The following is a 23,874-nucleotide window of genomic DNA, read 5'->3' on the forward strand; positions in this document are numbered from 1 at the left end:
TCGCCGAGCGCTCCGCGTTTCGCACGTAGGCGTCGCCGTCGCCGTATTTAGCTAACGAAACCGTAATGCGCCGTCTCCGCCTCGCAGTCCGTGATTGAATGTCTCCCGTTTCTCTTTTTTTCTCTCTCTCCCCACACCCCCCACCTCAAATGTGCTGAACATTCTCTTTTTATTGAATTATTAATACGTACATTGAATTATTGAGGGAAGATAATTTCTGATCAGATTTAATATTAACTCCCCCGTGAAATATTTATGATTAATGTAAAAAAAAAAAACGATGAACTTACGGAACTATTAATACAATCGCAAACAGAAAGTGGCATGGAGTCAAACAGCGGCGCTCGCATACATTTTTATTATTTTTTTAATGCAGCTTCCCTCGAGGTCGGTGAATACGAAATATGGCGCCGGAGTCGACTTTGTACTCGGACCCCGGGCGGGGCTGATGATGTCATTGGCCAGTCCTGCCCCCGGGGGGCTGGTGGTGGTGTCACAGCGGGCGAGGTCATCCGCGTTGACCTCTAAGTTACCGCTGTCACCTTGTCCACAGAGAGGGGGGGGGGGGGACCCACAAAGGCCTTTTGGCGTTCACCCGCTGGTTGGCTGAGCTCCTCCCCCCTCCGTGAGCCGGTGGCCCAACTCGAATGCCACCGGTGTCGCGTTACCTTTATTTAATTGTATTTCTTTCCCACGATAGGTGGAACAAAGTGAATCGAGGCGAGACCAGACTTTTTGTAAAAATTTGATTAAAACTCCCCTTTTTTAGATGAACGATATTCCGCAAAGATTTGCTGTATAATTTGCCATTCTTTGGTTTGTCATTTACGAACTTCCGATTGTATTCATAAAATATGGAAATGCGGAAGAAATAAACCCATCATTGTAACATAATGGCGAGCACCTCGGAAAAAAATCTGGCCACGTTGATTACGTCTGAAATGCTAATGCGAGTGAAGAGCATAATAACGACGACATGAAAGACTCTCCTCCATCCAGCATCTGATTAGCCAGGGAGAAGCAAATTATTTCAAATATTTGATATTTAAATTATTTTTTTCAAATGAACAGAGACATGAGTCGAGCCGAGTCGTTTCCCCTGGTGATCCTCCGGGCGTCTCTGTTTCCTTGGTGCGTCTCCAGCTCATTAATGTTCTAAGCATGTGAGAGGAGCCAGACCGTACTCCAGAACCCATAGCTGGGTGACACCTCGGGCCCAACACACACGCACACACACACACACACACACACACACAAACCCCTCAGCCGTTTAAAGTCCACTGGCTCTTTCAGGAAGTGATGGCCGCCGAGCTGTCCTGATTAAAATGACAATAGTCTAATTAACTCGACCTCGGTCTCCGTGCGCTAAAACGGCTGATGGCTCGCCGGGTCCTCTTTGAAAGCCCTTTGTCTCCTCATCCACCAAAAATATGACTCTTTATTTCACCCCCGAGCAAGACGCCTCAACCCCAGCTTGACGAGATGCGCTAATAGCAATCATTTCTCATAAGCTAATTAAATCTAGGACAAAGTTTTCCATTATTTTTCTTTTTTTCTGAATATTTTTTGACACCCATAGAAATATTTATGTGTGATTCTCCAAGGGGTTGGCCGGAGGGGGTCGGGGGGGCGTTATCATTTAAGTATCTCAAGCACCTTAAAGCATGTTAGTGGTTAAGATTATATTCCAGAGGGGCGTTCTGGACGTTCAAACCGACTTTATTTCAAGCTTTTTCAATCATAGTCATTTGCCACTTCAGTTGTCTGTGTGTGTGAGTGTGTGTGTGTGTGTGTGTGTGTGTGTGCGTGTGCGTGTGCCGGGCGGGTTGCCCTCTCCTCTCAGTGGCCGTCACTCAGGTCAAACAGGCAGACGGGGAAAAAAGGAGTCTTCTTTTTTCTTCTTTTCTTCATGGCCAAGATCTGTGTTTAACAGACGATATATTTTTCTTGAAAGAGAGATTTTACTCGTGCCCTCGCAATTCCTTTGCATCATTTGACGGACTCGTCTGAAGTGCAGAGTAGGGGGGAAATAAGAAACAACAATATATATATATATATATAAAAACCTTTAATGATGAAGAAGAAACCGCTTTTTTTTGGTCCTATTATCCTTCTGTTGGTGATTAAGGTCTATGGGGAGATAATTACGCTTTAGTCTGGAGTTAATGAAACGAAAACTTCTCCTTTTTCTTGTGAAAAGAGGGCAGGGCGGATCTTTTGTGCCGCTATCTGCCGACATCTCCCACCCTTGACAAGTCACAGAGAGAATTGGTTTTGTTTTAAGGTTGCAGCGCCCCCCCCCCCCCGCCCAACCACCCCCCACCTCCCTCCCCCGCTCCCTCCCTCCCTCCCTCCGCTGCCTGTCAGTCTGCGGCTGATGTGAGGGATCCGTGAATGAAGCGAATTGAGTCAATGAGGTCAGCAATATGCGAGCTGGAAGAAGAAAAAAAAACATCAAATGAAAACATCACACCAGGTCATCTGGGATATGCGCTTATTGGAATAGAAGAAGAAGAAAGAAGAAGAAGAATCTCGGGGGCCGGCCCCCTTCGTTGTTATTGCACCGCGTCAACGGAGCAAGCGCTCGGCCGCCGGGCGACGGCGCTTCGCGGCGGCCCCCCGGAAGGAATGCGCGGATTTCTGGAGTTTCGCCCCACGAGCGACGCGCCGTCGTCCCACTGGAGACGCCCACCTCGCGCAGGTGTGGGCCGAGAGCACATATTGAAACTGTTCTTGTGGAAGTTCACATCTGGTGTGTGTGTGTGTGTGTGTCTGCCCCTTGCACACACACACACACACACACACACACAGCACTCTCACATTTCATCATCTCCAGCGTCGGGGCGCTCCGGCACAAGTTGGCCGCTCTGGATCCATCTGTTGTTATTATTTTCCACTGATAATTGGCGTGGACAATGGAATGCCTGTGTCCCCCTCCTCGCCTTTGAAACACGACACCCTGTTTATTTTCCGGCGGTCTCGTTTTTCTGCTCCCTCTCTCTCTCTGACTCCTTTTCACCCCTCAATTCCCCCCCTTTGCGTAAAACCCTTTACCCCCCCCCCCCATCACCCCAGCCCCCGTGATCCATTAGAGAGGGTTTCACACAAAAGTGACTTTTTTGATTGGCCGCGTCAGTCTGTGTCACTCAGCATCTGACGCCAGATTTCGTGGAGAGGCTCAGCTCTCAGTCTCGTGTTTTTTTCTTCTTATTTTATTTTTTTAACTCTTGACTGGTCTGGCAGTTTTCTCTCAGGAGTCCCCCCCCCCCCCCTTCACCTCCCCCAACAACACACACTTTTGCAAATCCTTTCCTAAATGAGCAAAAACGAATAAAAAGAAGAGAAAAAACAGAGGGTGAGACGGATAGATGAAGAGAACAAGAGGGAGGGAGGAAAGGGGGGATGTAATTGAGACACTTTAGAAAGGAAGACATTGAATGGACCTTGGTATAAATCTTTTTCTCTTTCTTTTTTTTCTTCCGCTGATTAGCTTTATTTTTTTTCTTCTTCCCAATTTCCACCAGGAGGCGAGTCGAGGAGAAGCACACATGAAAAGATGAATTAAAAGATCACAAGGTGCATTCTTTTTAATCCAGGACGTAGTTTCATAATAAGTTTTAAAAACTTCCCTCCCCCCCACCCCAAAAAAAAAGGAAATGGCCCACTTCAATTAATTAAAAGTGATATTTAAAAAACGTAATTAGTTTTTTAGTTGTTGTAATTAAACAGTTTCATGTTGAGGTCTTCATGCTCTGGTCACGTTCCTGTGTCAGACAGTTTGGATTTCACTGAGTTTTATCCATAAATTATAAGCAAAGTAGTTTTGCAAAGTTTGTTTGACTGTAGAACACTCATACCACAATAAAAAATAAATAAATCTTAATAGCTTCTTTGTGACTGGCGAAATGTGCTCGCCCTTCTACGGCTTCTCCATAAACTTCTGTTGTTCTCATTAAAGGACATTTTTGAGGATTGAGGAAGCGTTTTGCTTTCTTCTCTTTTCTTCTCCCTTCCCCTTTTTGTTGTTGTTTTTGTTCTGCGTCGTGCGACCGCGTCGATGTTCATTTGTTCTGCCGCCTCTCGTCTAATTAAAAGAGGCCGGGACAGGTAGGGCTCTCAGCAGGCATCCGCCCGCCGCCGGTTCTTCATTTGCTGAGTGTTTATGTTTATGTGAAGGGGGCCTCCTCCTGCATATTTAATCCAGAGCAAGGCACCAGCTTTTGTTGTGTTTAGACCACATACCTCCAGTCCCTCTCGACAACTGCAGCCTGGGCTCTCTCTCTCTCTCTCTCTCTCTCTCGCTCTCTCGCTCTCTCACACACACACACACAAACACACTCAACTACCGCGCGCTACTTCAACTACTCCATAGCTGCTACTTCCACTGGCAGCTTTCTGCTCCTCTTCAGAAGTGGATTTTAAAAAACACTCTGCGCTCGGAGGGAATTTGCATCAATATACAGTTTTACGAACACGATGAAAGCCTGTTTGACTGACCACGGGTAAGTCTGGGGAGATTTACTTTGCCCCCCCGATTGCTCTTTTTCTATTCTTTTCCTCCTCTTCTCGCCTGTCACGGGACGCCAGCGGGTGCATGCGTGTGCATGTCCAGTGTGTTTGGAGGCGTGTTCTGTGGGTGACTGACAGCTGGCGATGGGGTTTGAGCTCAGGTGGAGTTTCTACTGCGAGGATGTCAACGCCATGCAATGTGGTGTAGTATCGCAATTTAGTGAAGTATCAGTCAAAATGTGCACAGAGCTGAAGTGGTCAATCTGTTATCATTTGTATTTTCATTTATACAATGTTTTATTTGTTTAAAATCTATGACTTGACGGTTTTTTTCTTTTTTTTAATACTAAACTTTTTTCTTGGAAATTGTGATGGCCATTTTAATTTTTTATTACTTTCATAGTTTTGTTTTTTCGTGAACAAAACAATCAATTAATTCACAGAGATTTTTTTTTTTTTACCTATGCTTGTTAGTTGCAGCCTTTAGTTGTGCCTCTAGATGTCTTCACATCGAGCGCTTGTTCAGTAAAAGTTCCTGAACGATGGAGTACACTTCCATTTGAGCCGCAACGAAGCAGAGAACAGAGAACGTGGAAATTCAAAATTCAGGGCATATCTAGTGCCTCAACAACGGCTAACAGCGCCAACAGCGGCTAACAGCGCTGATGTTGTTAAACTGAGGGGGAGCGGGAGGGTCGACATTGCTGTTCGGGTTGGCGACCGTTAGCTCACTATTAGCCCGCTGTTAGCTCGCCGTTAGCTCGCCGGTCACATGCTTGCCGTCCCGCTATGGCAACAGAGCAACTAGCAGCTCAGATGACACCTCCATATCTTTACATAGAGAATAGCTGTTTGATGCCAAATTAAATTCAAACTTTTTCCCCAAAAAACGTGAATGCTCAGGAAAAATAACCACATCTAAAGCTGAAAATAGTGCTATTTGATTGAAATCACTTCTACATGTAAAAAAAACAAAAACCACATTGCCGTCTGGGAAACAACGTGACAAACACTCATTCTGGCTGCTCACCAGGAGCAGAGTGCAGACGGGAGAGGTCGTAAATATGTTATGGGAATATGGAAGCATATCGGTGACACTTGTGGGCACTTGGATGTATCGTTTTCCATTTTTCGTTCTCAGATTTTGTCACATAAATCATCGAGGAAATTCATTTAGTTATTTAAAAAAAAAAATATTGATAGCTGTATTATACCGCACTGAAGACATGTTTGAGTTCGCCCTATATCCCTTGCTGAGAATGGGCTCTTTTCAAAGAGTTGTCAGACATATATAGATATATATATTTATATATATACATATATATATTTATATATATGTATATATATATAGATATACATATATATATTTATTTATATTTATATATATATATTTATATATATATTTATATATATGTGTATATATATATATATATACAGGACTGTCTCAGAAAATTAGAATATTGTGATGAAGTTCTTTATTTTCTGTAATGCAATTAAAAAAACAAAAATGTCATGCATTCTGGATTCATTACAAATCAACTGAAATATTGCAAGCCTTTTATTCTTTTAATATTGCTGATTATGGCTTACAGCTTAAGAAAACTCAAATATCCTATCTCTAAATATGAGAATATCATGAAAAAGTATACTAGTAGGGTATTAAACAAATCACTTGAATTGTCTAATTAACTCGAAACACCTGCAAGGGTTTCCTGAGCCTTGACAAACACTCAGCTGTTATAAATCTTTTTTTTACTTGGTCTGAGGAAATATTAAAATTTTATGAGATAGGATTTTAGAGTTTTCTTAAGCTGTAAGCCATAATCAGCAATATTAAAAGAATAAAAGGCTTGCAATATTTCAGTTGATTTGTAATGAATCCAGAATGCATGACATTTTTGTTTTTTTAATTGCATTACAGAAAATAAAGAACTTTATCACAATATTCTAATTTTCTGAGACAGTCCTGTATATATGTCGGACACCTAAAGGGAAAGAGCCCAAATATATATGCTCGGGGTTCAAGGGCCATGTATTTTGCTAGATTTTATTTGAAAAGAGAAGGAAAAAAAATCAGTTTCACAACTGGATTCATGGAAGAAGGTTGTAAGTTAAAAAAAACACACAACAAATGTGTCTCCCCCCCCCCCAGTGCAGCAGTGTTGTAGGTGATAGTATGTGGTAACCCCCACGGTGGTGCGCGAGGGTATTGGATCCTCCCTCCTCCGCTCATCGCCTCGTGTTCTCCCTTTTGTCTTTGTCTGGGGAAATGGAATCTGCAGCTTATTGATATTAATAGCGCTCAGGATCCGCGCTCGGTCTGAGAGGGAGCCGGGACCCGGGACGAGAGTGGAAACCCGATACGGCGGGGGTTGAATTGACTGTCCTCCTACTTGACAGGCCGGGGTGGGTTTGTAAAAATTGGATTGCATAATGCTCACCGCGTTTTGGACTCTGTGCGCTGTGGACACGACAAATCTAATTTCACGTGCAAAGTGAGACCTTTTTTTCCCCCCTCTTCTTCTTCTTCTTCTCGTGTGAGGATCCAGCTGTGACTTCCCATCAGTTGTCTTCTAGTGGATCGATAGATCAGAATTCCCCGAAGGTCCCCGGAGTACAGTGTGCGCTGTCCATCCACACGATGGGATGCTTCTCTCTCGTATCCAATGGGCTCATTTGAATAGCGTAAACTAAAGAAACGTGCGGCCCTGTTTGTTTTGGGTTCAGAGTGAAATTCCACTTCCTTGGCGTTAAGGCAGCAAAAGCTCCCCGTCTGCACGCTGCTACTTTGTTCTGAGCTCAGCAAAAAAACGTGAGCGCAGGTCCAGAATCAAGAGGGGGGGGAGGGGGTGGGGCGGGGGGGGGGGGATCAGACAGGCCTGACATTCACCAGACTGCACTGTTGATTTTTAAGCTCAGGAAAAAAAAGAAGAAGAAACAAAACAATGTGAGACTAAGGGCTGCCTGGATTGAAGTGAGGTTTAATTGGTGGGTTTTTGAGGCTGTTTGCGTTGTTTACTGTCAGTGTGGGTGTGACACGACAACGCCGGGATCCTGCCAATCACATCAAACGATCCATTTTTTTTCTTCTTCTACTTTTATCAAAATGCAGATGTTTTTTTTAGACCAAGACATGTTTTTTTCATTTCATGAGTCCTTCTTAATAAAAAGCCCAGAAGAAGAAGAACAAGAACAAGAGGGCGGAAATAATGTGCAGTCAGCCTTTTTGTTGTCATTTTTTTTTTTTTTAAATGATTGGATCGTACAGTGAGCAGCTGCGCTTTCTGAGAAGTGACTCACGCTTTAGACTTTTCCTGTGACTCGGAAACGCTCCCGCGCACACACACCCTTAAAACCAACAGCAGTGACCCTGTACACACACACACACACTTCACGCATTCAGATGTGAGGGGGGGGGGCGTAAAAAGAAAAGCGAGAGACAACTCCGTCCGACCTCCTATTGACAGCCATTGAGTTGAGCATTAATTAATATGGTAATGACGTGTGAAGGTTCATTAACGAGCCGCCACAGAAGTAGCCGCGGATGCGGCGCTAAGCGCGCACGGGAGTAATTAATGGAATAACTTTATTTAGTGGTAAATATTCATGGACCCTCAACCTCGTCGCTCTTTTTGGGGGGGGGGGGGGGGGGGTCGGCGCCGTGTGAGAGAGGAGAAGCGGCGCCCGTCCATTAGAGGGCGTTTCACTGGAGGGGTGGTGTATTAATTCATATTTTTTTAACACGCAATCTTACAACAAAGCTAAAGGCACCGATAACATACATCGGACTAGTCAAAGTCAAAAGTCAAAGTCAGTTTTATTTGTCAATTTTCCATATGTGCAAACATACAGAAGATCGAAATTGCGTTTCTCTTCTGTCCAACATAAAGTGAATTGTGCAACATATAGACAACATAGAGTGCAAAAATAGTAAAAAACTTGTGAACATATAGACAACATAAAGTGCATAGACAACATAAAGTGCAAAAATAGTAAGAAACATGTAAACATATAGACAACATAAATTGTGCTAGCAGCATTCAGACATGTGAGTCTGAGAGAGGACGGAGTGGGAGGATGGGGAGAGTTCAGCTTCCTGACAGCCTGGTGGATGAAGCTGTTGGACAGCCTGGCGGTGTGAGCCCGGAGGCTCCGGTATCTCCTCCCAGAGGGCAGGAGGCTGAAGAGACCGTGTGAGGGGTGGCAGGGGTCACTCACAATCGAGGTCGCTTTGCGGGTGAGGCGGGTGTTGTATATGTCCTGCAGGGATGGGAGGGGGGGGAGTGAGGCACCCATGATCCTTCCAGCTGCCTTCACTATGCGCTGCAGGGCGTTCCTGCTGTGGTCTGTGCAGCTTCCGCCCACACAGTGATGCAGTTGGTCAGGATGCTCTCGATGGTGCCGCGGTAGAAGGTGCACATGATGGATGGGGGGCTCCCTGCTTTCCTCAGTTTCCGGAGGAAGTAGAGGCACCTCTGTGCTTTCTTTGCCAGCGATGTAGTGTTGGCTGTCCACGAGAGGTCCTCACTGATTTCCACCCCCAGGAATTTGGTGCTGCTGACCTGCTCAATGTCCGCACCGTTGATGGTCAGTGGTGGGTGATGGGTGTGGCCTTTCCGGAAGTCAACAACGATCTCTTTGGTCTTGCTGTTGTTGAGCAGGAGGTTGTTGGCTCCGCACCACGTGGTCAGAAGGTTGACCTCCCTCCTGTAGAGGGTCTCGTCATCCTCGGTGATGAGACCTATCAATGTTGTGTCGTCTGCAAACTTGACCATGTGATTGGTGCTGTAGCTGGTTTTGCAGTCGTGAGTCAGCAAGGTGAAGAGCAGGGGACTGAGCACACAGCCCTGAGGGGCCCCTGTGCTGAGTGTGATGCTGCTCGAGGTGTTGTTGCCGACACGTACTGCTTGTGGCCTCTCACTCAGGAAGTCCAGCAGCCAGTTACACAGCGAGGTGTTGAGCCCCAGCTGGTCAAGTTTGCAGATTAGTTGTTGTGGGATGATTGTGTTGAATGCTGAGCTAAAGTCTATGAACAGCATTCTTACATAGGAGTCTTTTTTGTCCAGGTGGGTGAGGGCTGGGTGGAGAGCAGAGCAGATTGCATCCTCCGTGGACTGTTTGGCCCGGTATGCAAACTGGAAAGGGTCCAGAGTGGGGGGAGAATGGATTTGATATGCGACATGACTAGTCGTTCAAAGCACTTCATTATTATGGGGTCAGTGCCACTGGACGATAGTCGTTGAAGCAGGACGGAGTGGATTTCTTTGGCACAGGTATGATGGTGGTTACCTTGAAGCATGATGGAACAACAGCTTGTCTCAGAGAAGTATTAAAGACATCCGTGAAGACGTCCTTAAGCTCCTCTGCGCAGTCCTTCAGCACACGACCAGGGATGTTGTCTGGACCTGTTGCCTTGTGGGTGTTGATGGACGAGAGAGTCCTCTTCACGCTGGCAGCAGACAGGCACAGAACCTGATCATGGGGAGGGGGCGGAGTCTTGTGTGGACGAGTGCTGTTCTGTGCTTCAAACCGGGCAAAGAAGCTGTTGAGGTTGTTTAGCAGAGAGATGTTGCTGTCGCAGTTCTGTGGCGTGGGTTTATAGAGCATATTGTGAAGCCTTGACACCCCCGCTAATAGGGAAGTGAAGTCCACTTCACAGGTTTGTGGGCAGGATAAAACGAGTCTTTGTTGGAGCTCAGGTGTAACCAGCGCAGTTCATTATCATAGCGCAAAAAAAATTGTCCATTTCACCTGAAAATACAGTGTTTGTATTCATTTATTTGTTATTTTTTTCCTTCCCCACGATCACAATGTAGCATGTGGTATTTGCGAGGAGATCGGAGACAATTATTTGATCCCCTCCAAAAGGATCGGGGCCCAACACAAGAGTCCCCCACCCCATCCCACACACACACACACACACACACATTCTGTCAAACACCCTTTGAAGACGTTACAACGTAACAACCCTGGCAAAACGCTCCGCAGCTCCCGTTTGTCTCCTTTAAATTGTTGCATCTTGATTCACACTCTGAACCCGAGCGTGCTCATAACCCACCTGGGCGGGTGATTATCTCAACCGGGAGCGTCGCTCCATTCCCTAAAAATCTCGACGAGGGAGCGTGCGATGGGCTCGGTTTCCCCCCCCCAGACCGGGGCGACGCAGCATGCGCTTGTTTATCCTCGCCCTGCGTTTCCCAGCGCCCCCCCCACTGCTCCGAATGGCAAAGCATTACAGCTTCGTGCCGTTTGAAATGGAGACAATTATCTGTTTAGGCATCACGAGATGGGCATTAGGTTACAAGGAGGCGGAAGAGGCGTACAGCTGCGATCAGGATCCCGTTGTTGCATTCTTCTTCTCCTCCGATACACATTTTCCCGTCGTTAAAATGATGGAACATTTTTCTAAATGGATGTTATGCGTTGGGTAAACTCATTTAGCTCCCGGGGCTCTTTCAGGTGATGGGAATTAATGATGTTTAGTCGTTTTGAAACCGAAAATATCTGTCATTTGTCACCACTCGCCATTGATTTACGGCGCCATTGATGATATGTTAATTGAAGTGTAATGAATCACAATAATAGGCCAGTTGTGTGGGAAAGGTCCATTTTGGATGATCGTTCAACCCTCGGTCGAGTTCAGAGCGAGCTGCATGTTGACTCGCGTTTTCAACAAGGGCATTTAACACACAATTAATGCTGGAACTGGGCAAGTTGTGTGTGTGTGGGTGTTTTTTTATCTTCTTTCCGTCTGCTTTAGATAAACACGCCTGGCCACAGTTTTGACTGCCAAATGTAAACGGCAAAGAAAGAACAGTGGGAGTCGGGAGCCTCTCTTTTCTTTTTCCTTTTTATATTTGGATATGCTTTAATGCTTTTATTCAAATGCACCTGAGATATTGCCCCAAAGTCACTTCTCAGTTTACCATAAAAATAAGATTTTGTTTCCTTCTCCCTCTTTTTTTCATTCTTCTCTCTCTCTCTCTCTCCATATTTCCTCGCCTGGGTTGAGTGCTCGGTTCGGCATGCAGATCAGGGAGTTGGGGAGGGGGGAAGAGGAGGGGGAGGGGGGGGGGGGGGCTGAGCCGCTACAGGTACTCTGTGCTCGACACCCGCCGAGAAGTTTTTGTCTCGCAAATAAAGAGCGCTCGCTCACTCGCCCTATCGCCGGCGGAGAGCGGTTTGTAGTGAACAGGCGGACGGAACCGCGAGGACTTGGGACAAACGGCCGGCGGCCGCCCGAAAAGGCCGAGGGACGCGCACCTGACCGCGGGGGCGAACCTGCACAGGAATGCAGGGGGAGTGATTTTTTTCTCCTTCTCTTTTTTTTTTTTTTACAAAAAACGCTCATTCACCGGACCGATCCAAATCGTCGCGTGCGAACTTGGTGGGCGACATAGCGTACCCCCCCTCCCCCCCCACGCACCGCGTCGGCTCCTGTGTTCACGGTGCCCGTTTCACAGTTGTGAGTAATTGTCTGGTCTTTTGTCCGCAGGGCGAGGAGGCTGTTGCACCACCGCTGGAACTGAAGATTGCTTTTAAATAAAAGCAAGAAGGTACACACACACACACACACACACACACATGACTCCGCTCCCTGTGTGTGCGGCTGAGTCCTGTATTGAATTTGCTTAATAATTAACTCTTGTTTGTGTACTGTAGTTTTACAGTGGGGGGGTTTCGGACAGGTGCACTGACAGCTGCTGATTGGAGACAAGCATGGCGAGCGATTAAAAAAGGGTCACCCCCCCCCCCTCCCCCTGCCCCTCCCCCTCTTAAAGGCCCCAGCGGAGTTAGTTGCTCAGTGTGGCCTTCCTACATGTGGACGTTTGCCCGTAAAAGCTGAACCACGGTGACGCCATGTTGACCAAACAAGAGGAGGGAAGGTCTAGGTAGCGCTCACGTGGATATCTGGTGTTCGCTCCTCTCTCCCGTCCCCTCGTGTGAGCCGGTTCCTGAGGCCTGCAGGATGTGACCCGTTGGCTGGTGAGGCAGAGTAGGACTGTGTGTGTGTGTGTGTTTGTGTTGATCACACTCCAGGACTTCAGGGCTTCAGAGGAGAGCGTACCTCTTCCCCGTCTCTCCTCTCTCTCTCTCTCTCTCTCTCTCTCTCTCTCGCTCGCTCCCTCCCGTCGACATGTTGCGACGGGCTCTGGCGTGCGTAACGCGGCGGCCGCGCGCTTTGTTTTGTTTGAGGCCATCGCGGAACAACGAGGCGGCGTGTGACGTGACTCCGGTTCGACTACAGTGGTTGAGTTAATTATATGATTATTATCCGGGAGGGGAACATTTAGATGGATTACACGGCGTCATTTTGTTGTTTTTTCTTGTGGAAATAATTTTTTCCAGTAATTTCCGTGTTCTTATTTCCATGAACTCATGCAAATGGCTGATATTTTGATTTTATGACGACTTCAAACTAAAATTAAAAACTCTTCGACAAGTGTCGTCTTTAAACAGCGTTGTAAAAAAAAAAAAAAACCTCGAGCCCAGAGACAAACAGCTTAGCATTGAGCAACAGAGCAATAAAAAAAAAGAGTCATAAATCAAAAATGTATCCGGGACAGAGGGCTCGATGGCACTTCCCAGAGTTTGGGAAAAAGCGGAAGCGGCAGTAACCGTCGTCGTTACGGTCGGCAATGGCCGCGGGACTTCAGCCGTATTAGTTTCCCTCATGGCCGACACTCTTTTTTTTATTTGATTCAGACAATTACCCCCCCCCCCCCCCACACCTTTCAGCTCCAGATGTGAGCTCAGCCCTGTAGAAGTCCTCCGCTCCGGATTCATGGTGGCGGACTGTAATGTGGCGACGTCGCCTCAGTGATGGACACGTCTGTCCGATGGGACGTTGATTACATCGCTAAGGCAGAAATCCTCGGAGCAGCTTATGGGATTACGTGTCTTAATGTGTGTGTGTGTGTGTGTGTGTGAGTGAGGGAAAGTATGCTGCTCATGTTTGTGTACAGTTCAACCAGCGATACTTACAACTATATTTTGATGATATTTATCATTAATTGAAATGCAAGAAAAGCCTTTTTGATTGATCTCATATTTCATCATAAAGACTTATCTGTATCGATAGCGAGACCTCTGATACCCGCTCCGGCTTCTTCTTCTTCTTCTTCGTCTTCTTCTTCTTCTTCTACTTCTTCTTCTTCTTATTCTTCCTCATTCTTCTTATTTTTCTTCATTTTCTTCTTCTTATTCTTCCTCATTCTTCTTATTTTTCTTATTTTCTTTTTATTTTTCTTCTTCTTTTTATTCCTCTTTCTTCTTTTTTTCTTCTTATTTTTCTTCCACTTTCTTTTTTTTTCTTCTTCCTTTTCTTTTTTCTTCCTCCTCCTCAGTCTTCTTCTTTTTCTTCCTACTCCTTCTTTTTCTTCTTCTTCCTCGTTCTTCTTATTTTTCTAATTTTCTTCTTTTTTTTCTCATTTTTCAATTTTTTTTATCTTCCTCTTTCTTCTTTTTTTCTTCCTCTTTTTCTTTTTTCTTCCTCCTCCTTCTTCTTCTTCTTCTTCTTCTTCTTCTTCTTCAACGTGTTTCTGGTCTCCTGCCGGACTTCATTTGAATTTTAAGGCAGAGAAGAAACGCGTCAACACAATCACTCCTGTTAAACGCCTCGCTTTTTAAATTGCCTCAGTTTCTAGCTTAGTTGCTTTATTTAATCCACTTTTTTTTTTCTTCTTCTTTTTAATGGAAGTGTTGAGAATAAACAAGCCGATTCACGAGTCGGACCCGCAGAAAGGTCGCTCGCAGATTTATGCCGGGACGTAACCGCTCCCTTGGCTGCATTTATTGCTTACTTTCTAAAAAAAGAAAGGGGGGTGGGGGGAGAAAAAAAGAAGTAATTTCTTTATATCAGCATCAAGCTGAACATTGCCTTGTATTATTATTAGGCTTGGTAAGCTTCTAATTCTGTGGCATTTACAGCTGGCTGTGTTTCCATGCATTTATAACACTTTGATTTTTAAGAGCCCCCTTTTTAATCGCTTTCGCCGAGCTCGGCGCATAATAAACAACGCGCCGCGGCGGAACATTTGCCACACGGGGGAGATTTCCTGCAGGAAAAGTTAAACGCCTCTGTCGCCGCCGCCGTTCTTTTAGTTGCCATGTTTTTATTATTATTTGTATTTTTTTTGTGTGCACCCCGAGTACCGTAATGTACTCTCGGAGCTCCACGCCGCCCCACAGAAGGCAGAGAGCCGTAAAGCGGCGGCAGGGCTCTTTCTCCATAACCCCCACCCCTCCCGCCTCCCCTCCCCCCCCCCCCCCCCCGATTGAGATCACAGGAAGTGCTAAAGCCTTCTCGCCCGCTCTCCCTTTCTGATGCTCGGTCTCTGCGAGCGCACGCGGTGGCACATCGGTATTGTCCCGCTCGACAGGTTACACGCGAGCCTCGTGTCCGAGTGCAGTATGTCACGCGGCGGAGCAACATTCTTGTGTTTTTTCTTCTTCCTTCTTCTCCTCCTCTTGCCTCCACAACAACTTTCATGTGAATTGCCAAAGGCCAAAAAACAAAAAATTCTTGCCGATAATGCTATCGCAGATGTGCTCTACCCGGAAGAGACTTCAAATGTGGTTTTGAGGGAAGAAAAAAACAACAACGGCGCCCTTTGCCGAGTTTCAATCTCTTTTTCTATCAGCGGTCAAACACGCTGCGCCTCTTTTTTTTTGGGACCGAGTCACATCGGGCCGACACGCGAACTCCGTGTTTCCCGCCAGGAGAGCGAAGGCGCTTTTGATAACGTCCTCCAGGTGCAGGCCGCTAACGGGACACCTGTGTGAGATTGACTGAGGCCGACGGGGAAGTAAGCAAATTCCATCCGCAGATGAGTTGTCTCACGGCGAGATGAAAAGACAATCACAGGGACAAAAGTGAGGGGAAAAAGTGTGGGTTTTTTCTCGCTTTTGCCTCCCGCCTCAGAGAAAAATGAAATGGAACTAATAACACGGATTGATTTGTTGTCCTGAGCTCAAAAAGGACTCCACAGAGGTTTTCTTTTTTTCTTTCTCTTTGTGGTAACCCCGCCATCTGTCCCACCGCCTTCATCGCAAAGCAATAGATAGATAGATAGATAGATAGATATATACTTTATTAATCCCCAAGGGGAAATTTGTCGAGACAGTAGCAGCAACACACAAGAATAAAAAACAAAACACAAAATATAAGAAACAGGGATGAAAGATATATAAGTGTACAAGTAAGATAAAGTAAAATACAAAACAAAATATATATGTAAATATACAACACATGCATACACAACACACAACAACACTGACAAATCAAATACAAAAATATTAAATATAGACAGAGTGCAAAAAGCAAAGTGTGTGTATGAGTGCAGAGCAAATGAAATGAAGGGTTAGGGTGATCTGGCAAGAGGTGAACTGTTGTAGAGCCTCATAGCCGTCGGCAGGAATGTTCTCCTGTATCTGTCCTTGTGGCAGCGGGCGTGAGGAGTTGTGGAAAAGAACTCCTCTGTCCCTGTAGGAGGTGGTGGAGAGGGTGGTCCGGGTTGTCCAATATGGACACCAGTTTCTTCAACGTCCTCCTCTCCACCACCTGTTCCAGGTGCTCCAGCTGGCAGCCGATGATGGAGCCAGCCTTCCTAACCAGTTTGTTAAGATGGCTGGTGTCACCGGCTCCGATGCTGCTCCCCAGCAGACAATGGCAAAGTGCAGCACACTGGCCACAACCGACTGGTAGAATAACTCCAGCATCTTGCTGCACACGTTGAAGGATCGAAGCTTTCTCAGGAAAAAGAGTCGACTCATCCCCTTCTTGTACACAGCGTTGATGTTGGCCTTCCAGTTCAGTCGGCTGTCGATGGAGACGCCCAGGTACTTGTACTCCTCCACCATGTCCACGTCCACTCCCAGGACACTCAGAGGTGGAGGAGCTGTCGCCTTCCTCCTGAATATATATACCGTACTATAACCGGTGGGATGTCAAATATATACGGCCCTCCTCCCTCCCGCTAGAACAATATTAGACATTTATATATTATGACACACTTGTTTATGGTTTCCAGCCAGGCCTAGAGAGAAGCTCTCTCACTATGTAAGGGAATAATAATAAATATGAAAAGAAAAGTTTCCCACAAGGCGCAAGTCATTCTTGTTTGGATAGTTTTGACTTTGTTGCAATCACGTCACGTCATGGTAAATATCACTTTGGCAGTCGCGTTGCTTTTCCGCCCCGTTTATTTTAGAAAACAAATCCCTTTTAGGGATAAAGCACCTGGTGGGGCTACTTAAAGGAATGGCTTCAGCCCTTCGCAAATAAACAGCTCGCGCTTTTTTTCTTCTTCTTCTTCTCCTTCAGCGTGAGATTAGGGAATGAGGCCGAGAGAGAGAGAGAGGGAGAGAGAGAGGGAGCCAAAAAAAGACACTCCACACATGTGGAGCGGACAAGAAGGGGAGAAGTGACACGTCGGCTTCCAACTGGAGTCGACTGTGTGAATTGTACGTCTATAGAAATGCATGTGAAGCATTGAACCTGGGTGAGATGTTGAGGTAAACCTACTGCTGCTGCTTCTTCTTCTTCTTCTTCTTCTTCTTTTTCTTGGTCTTCTTTTTCTTTGTCTTTTTTTCTTCTTCTTCTTTGTCTTCTTCTTTGTCTTTTTCTTTGTCTTCTTCCTCTTCTTCTTCCTTTTCTTCTTTTTCTTCTTCTTCTCTGTCTTTTTTTTTCTTCTTCTTCTTCTTCTTCTTCTTTTTCTTGGTCTTCTTTTTCTTTGTCTTTTTTTCTTCTTCTTCTTTGTCTTCTTCTTTGTCTTTTTCTTTGTCTTCTTCCTCTTCTTCTTCCTTTTCTTCTTTTTATTCTTCTTCTCTGTCTTTTTTCTTCTTCTTCTTCTTCGCCCCCCATATGCCATTTTTTCCGCCGCCTCACACGGAAAGCGAGAGGTTAATTTCCCCCCAAAAATGTATTTTAAACTCATATTTATTTACAGTTTTTTCCTCCTCTGCTCTGTTTTTTTGCCCCGGCGTCGGCGAGTGTTTTCATAAACAAAGTCTCCCCGGCCGGCCAGAAGAAACACCGGGCGGCTCAGTGCACTGAAAACAGGAATGACAAACACCATTAGCTGAGAAAGTTCCATCTCATTGCAACTATGTTATTGTTTACTTTACCATACGCGTCCTAATATGGTTGCCTCCCTGTCAAAAGCTGGCCGGGGCCGAGCCGAGGGGCCCAGCCGAGGGGCCCTCTCGCGGGGAGATGCTTACAGCTGCCACTTAGACAATAAGAAACAAATGTCACAGCTCGGCAAAAAAAAAGAAGAAGAAGAAAGAAAGTCTGGCTTTTCACAGCCTTACAGTACTTGGCCGTCCACGCTGCTTGGCGCGGACTCCCGTGTGATATTTATCTACCCGGCAATGTTAGATGCCCTCCTCTCGCTCCCCCCCCCCCCCTCTCTGTCTTTCTTTGTCTGTCTCTGTCTCCATCGATCTTCCTGTTCCCGTGTCCCGGTGTTGGCTATCTGCAGGTTGAAGGATGGGCCTCTGTTTGCTGTGTTAAAAGTTATTTATCAGGGGGCGGGGCCATGTGTGTGGAGTGGCCGCACGCCCTCCTCCTCCTCCTCCTCCTCCTCCTCCCTGTGGCCCGAGCACAGGCCAGTTCAGCTGCAGGTCACGCCCCATGGCACCCGAAGCCGGCTTCGGAGTTCCTCTATCTATGATTACCTGCCTCGTTCCGAAAGTTCTGGAGGCGACGCGTGTCGCTGTACGTGTGCCCGTTGCTCGTTCATCGCAGGTCGAATGAAGGGGTCATTTAACCCCGCGGGGTCGAGGACAGTTGTAGAGCAAAGGCGATTTGTTTCGAAGCGAGCAGGAAGTTTCAGTTCAAAAGTCCGGATGAAAAAAACCCTCATCAGATTCATAAAAAAGTGGGCGTTACTTAAATTGCCAGTCCCCCCCCCCCCCCCCCCATTCTCCGTGGATTGTCGGCATTAAGGCCGTTAAGGCTTCAGGGTCAGCCAGCCTTCGTCCGCCAGGCGCTGGAAACGGGGTTCTTTCAGATGCATGGGCTTTCTTTTCCCCAGTTGGCGGAGGATGACGGCAGCCTCACCTCAATCCTAAAATCCTCACGTTTATGATATTTGCCCAGCATTATCTGTGCCTGCGGATGAAGGGGAGGACGGAGCATGAGGAATGTAGAAGGTCAGACTCCGTGATTTACACAGCGCAGACACAGAGAATCCTTGGGAAAATACTTGGGCCGGGATCAAACGAGACTTCATGCGATATGTTCTTAACACTGACCTTTAAATTTGTTTCGCCGCTACCCGGTTGGCAAATGATGCACTAAACATAAAACTATTTGGATATCGTAAAAAAAATGAGGTAAAGAAAGCATCATTTTTGGGGGTAATTTGGTGTCAGGCACTCATTAACAAACTGTAGTCATATGAATATTACTACTTTTTAGAATTTATTGAAAGAATAAAAAGGCATTCTAGTTTGAAATGTCAAACACTATTACTAAGCGTGTTTACAAGGTATTTAGCCACGGCTTGTCTAGAGAGGGAACCATAAGGTGCATCTTTGGATGGATGGGAAAAACAACCATGAATGGAAATGCTATCGACTCTTTCAGCACAAAGAATTCACAAACAGTTACGGATTCATTTGGGACTCACTCAACTAAATTGCTCCCAAATTTAAACCAATGACTGGACTGAAAAAACAAATAAAACAAAATAAAAATAAAAATGATACGACTAAAATGATATTAAACACAAACAAAACATAAAAAGACTAGAACGGGCACTCGGTAGAGCGCATACCTTCGCATATCACAAGATTGGACATTGAATTATGAAAATGTTGGCATTAGTTGCATGCCAATTGGATACAAATTGACCGTGCTATGGTAAAAAGAAGATTTTGACCTATCCATGACCTTGACCTTGACCTTTGACCCGATCGATCCCAAAATCTAATCAAATGGTCCCCGGATAATAACCAATCATCCCACCAGATTTCATGCGATTCGGTTTAAAACTTTTTTTGTTATGCGAATAACACGCATACAAATAAATAAATACATAAATAAATACATGGCGATCAAAACATAGCCTTCCGCATTTTCAATGCGAAGGTAATAAATAAATACATGAATAAATACACGGCGATCAAAACATAACCTTCCGCATTTTCAATGCGAAGGTAATAATCTTTGCGCATTTTGCTTCCAATATGCTTTCATTTAATATTGTACACCAGTAACTAAATACACATTCTGGGTCACAGAAGGAGCTGTAAATAAGTGGTGAAATAGTTAGTAAGTTAACGTACAATGACGGATTTAGTTTTAAGCACAGTTCAAACAAACATACCGACCATTTATTTATTTTTTTGGTGAATTTGCTAAGACCAAACCATAATTTCCACTCCATTGCAGCCATATTTTCTGTTAATAAGCTAATGGCGCTGGCCTTTTAAAACATTTTTTTAATCATCTTAGGAAGAGAAAAAAAAAAAAAACCCTGTTAGACGTTAATGAACTTTGCTTGTTTACCGGCTTCAAGGTCATTTTCTGAGAAGGGCAGCAGGTTTTCCTCGTAAACATACTTGCAGGCGAAGATGTGTAAACACTGTAAATGTATACAGGTGGGGAGCGGCATCATTTCCTGTTTTCTCTTCGTTTGTTTTTCTCCCTCGACCTTTCCCCCCCGGGACACATGCAGAAAGGCTGCTTGTCTGCGTTCGTGTTTATTTCTCAAAGCCTTTTTTAAGTGTAACAACAATAAAAAAAGCAACCCAAAAATGTCATAAATAAATAGAAAATGGACAGTTGGAAAAGCTTAATGATGTGCCCACTGCCGGTGTGAAGCCCAGAGAGGGAGAGGAGAGGCACATCGCGAGGCAGCCGGGGTATTTAATATGAATTAATGGAATGTTGCTCAGGCACATCTCTGGGTTGGAACGTACTGTTGGGGAAAAAGAATTAAATTTATGTTGCCGGCTACTCGCCGTAAAGGTGCGTTTGGACTTAGTATGCTTTAATTAGAAGTGAGATATTAGCATTTCACCGGGCTTTACGCCGTGGCGAGGGGGATCGGCCCGGCCACCGCGCCTTCATTAGCCGGCTTCTCTCCGTGGAATGAGTGCCATCATTAGCTGATGGAGTGGATTTGCCCCGGCGCTACCTTGAAAGGCACATCTCTTGCATACTTGCGAGGAAAGAAGGCTCTTTTAATGGATTTCTTAATGAATAAAATAACATGCCACAAAAAAGTTGACGAGCGCCTCTCTGGCGCACGCTCACCACCGCCCTCACCCGCTTCGCAAACAACATACAGGTCGTGGTGATGGTGAAAAGCAGGAGACACAAGGGTGCGCTTGTTGGCAGTGTTTATTTATTTTGTATTTTTTTAACTGTCTGCGGCATGGATTCAGAATTGCACACGGCGATGTGGGGACGATAAAGGTGTAAGGGGGGGGGGGGGGGGGTCGACTCTCGATTCGTGCGCTCCTGAAAACGAGACGTGATTTCTGTCAGAGGTCTTGAGAAAGTGCTCTCTGAGCTGTGCCGCGCTTAGAACGCACCCTGTGTGTGTGTTTGTTTGTGTGTGTGTGTGTGTGTGTGTGTGTGTGCGTGCGTGCTCCCGCGCACGTTTTTTTTCCTTTTCCCGACAGCAGTCAAGACAGTCGGCGCGGAGGTGTTTCCTGTGATGTGGAAGCCTCCCCTTAAGCCTCCGGGCTGCGGGCTCCGCTCTCCGAATCAGGCGTGAAGTGATTAGTATTTTATTGATGAGCTCCACGAAAGTGGCAAGTGTGGGAAATTGGATCTTTGATCTCCTGCAGTTTGGGAAATACATCCTGAGAGTGTGGAGCACTCCAGGTAGCACACCCACCCCATCCAACCCTCAAAACCCGACCCCCTCCTCCTACCACACACACACACACAAACACAAACACACACACACCGACAGGCGGATGGACGTGTGCCGCCTGGGCGGGATATTCCTCCCCTTCTCCGAAAAAACACACATATTTGTTTTGGATGTTTTTCAAGCGAGAGCCCGCGCAGGCGATATACAGATGTTCATTAACAGAATTGCGTATTTGTTTTCAACTTTAACCAATCACTTTGATATGCTAATTACAGTGTAATTTAATTTGAGCCCCGTAATGATGATGCCGTTATTATGGACATAAATGATGCAGTTAAGCTGAGAGTAATCTCATTTGCATACCGTACACGCCAGTAAATTAAGCCCCTTTTTCCTGCGCCGTCGCTTCGGCTTTAATTTCTTTTTCACGCCCCCTTTTTTTTCTTCTTCACGCGCCGTCCCTCAGCCCCGGCGCCGAACAGCAGGCCAGCTCGTTTGATGTGGAGGAGCCCGCTTCCTTCCGGATCTAGTCACAATATGTAATACATAAAGGCTCTCATTATAACTCGTATAAGTGCTCTTTTAAAAGCCGGGCTTATGCGTACTTGTAATATTGATACACAAAGAAACGGTTTTTTGTCCCTCGCCGTAATCATCGGCCCCAACCGGCGCCTGACAACCACAAACCTTCGCGGCTGTGATAACGATGTGCCCAGGACCGGTTAAAGAGCCCCTAATCATATTGTATGTGTCCTTTCCCCCATGTATTGATCAGAAGTATCTTCAAAGAGTTTCCATGTTCCTCCTTTGAGAGGGAAAAACATGAAGGGTGGATTTTTTTTCTCCCTACTAAACTAATTGAGAAATATCACCTTGTCGAATGTTTAGCGCGAATAACCTTTGCTCTTTTTTCTTTGTGCAAATGCTTCTTTTTTTCCCTCCACATTTTGCGACGCGGCTTGGCCTTGAAAAAAAATAGAAGAAGGAAAGGCTCCCGTGTCTTCATTAGAGAAGCAGCACCTCGCGGCGTCTGATTGGCCGATTGTTTGCAGTGAGACGGTAAACAAGTGGCGGGTGTATGCTGATCGAAGAAACACGCCGGAGAGAGGCGGCGCCGCGAATGCTAAGGACCGAGGACAAACAGGCCCCTTGACGGTCCGAGCCATGCCCTCACATCGGCGCCCTGAAGGCGGGGCTAAAGGGGGGTGGGGGGGGGGGCTTGCTTTTTATGGACTCGCGACACTGACAACACAATTGCCCTTCACCGACAATGCGCCTCCATTTCATCCCATAAAGCATCACATTTTTTTTTCTTTCTGCCGGCCGATTTTCTCTGTTAGCTTCTAATTGGCTACATAAATCTCCGGGCCGTTGAGGGTGAGAAATGTTGCGGTGTCACACAGTGTAATCTTCACCCTTATTTACCAATTCATTAAGATTCATTGATGCAGGATCGGTGAGAGGAAATGACAACATAAATCAGGCCTCCCAGCATAATGACCCTAATCAGTTGGGAATTGCAGAAAATGTCACGATGAACTATGTCCTTGTGTTAGTGCCACTGTACATTGTCATTGTGCTTGCTTTATGAGTGGGACGCATCCTCCTGACACGGGCTGCATTTAACCCAGAAGAAGAAGAAGAAGGGAAAAAAAGGAGTTGTTAAAAAAACGACGCTATTAAAACGCCGAAATTCATGCAAGCTCTTTTTTTGGTGGTATTTAGCCCCGTCGCCCTTTATCTTCACTTTAACTGCCAAATGGAAGGCACTTCCTTTTTAACCCTCTCCGTTCTCTCCGTGGGAAGCCGGGGCTTAAAATAATAACAATAATAACACGCCGCTTAGGCCGAGACGACCCTCGATGCCACGGCGAGGAAGAACGTCTCCTTCAGAAGCCGGGGTGAGGGGTGGGGGGGGGTCAATGGGTAAGACCGCTCCCATAACCAATGGCGGTGAATCAGATGACTGATGGCTGCTGCGTTACAGATGTGTGAATCTGACACTGAGCACTGACAGATGTGGGTGAGATACGATTGAAATGGAATCGCTGGCCCACTTCCAAGAATCTCTCCGCGGCGTGGGCGTTAACGGTGGGCGTTTCGCTTTTTCGAGGAGAAAAAAAGGAGCTCGGCGAAGTTTTATGAGTGAAGGCACTCGTGACGACAGCAAAAAAAAAACTGCTTTTGAAAAAAAACGTTGAAATGTGAATTAATGGCACGAAATAAACCTTAAGCGTGTGTTCCGTGGACGCTCGTTGGAGTGCACTGAGAGTCGCTTAGATTAATCCAGGGGTTAGACCAGAACCCCCCCCCCCCCCTTCTGGCACTGCGAGAGGAGTCGTAATGAACACTTGATGACTTAACTCCACAGCAATTAGCTGCTTACTTTGTGCGTCGAGCCACAAAATGTTAAAAAAAGAAAAGAAAAGCGAAAAAAGCCCCCCCCCCCCCCCAAAAAAAGAAGAAGAAACCAAATAGTACCACACATCAGCTCACGGAGGAAGTGTGCACGCCGGTGAGTTGACTGGAC

The 23,874-nt window shown here is 46.0% G+C and overlaps 1 protein-coding gene across 11 annotated transcripts in view; it reads left to right on the top strand.

Moving 5' to 3' along the window:
• Positions 1-23,874, top strand: part of foxp1b (forkhead box P1b) — a 171,511-nt gene that overhangs the window by 50,841 nt on the left and 96,796 nt on the right. For 10 of the 11 annotated variants that reach the window (XM_056438293.1, XM_056438292.1, XM_056438294.1 and 7 more), the window contains one exon: positions 12,005-12,065. The gene's annotated coding sequence lies outside the window, so the exon portion shown is untranslated. Of the gene's footprint in view, positions 1-11,864; positions 11,897-12,004; positions 12,066-23,874 lie in introns of those variants that run through there. The other variant, XM_056438297.1, reaches the window with a different exon arrangement.

Source organism: Pseudoliparis swirei, chromosome 18 (assembly GCF_029220125.1).
Source record: "Pseudoliparis swirei isolate HS2019 ecotype Mariana Trench chromosome 18, NWPU_hadal_v1, whole genome shotgun sequence".
Classification (NCBI taxonomy): Eukaryota; Metazoa; Chordata; class Actinopteri; order Perciformes; family Liparidae; genus Pseudoliparis; species Pseudoliparis swirei.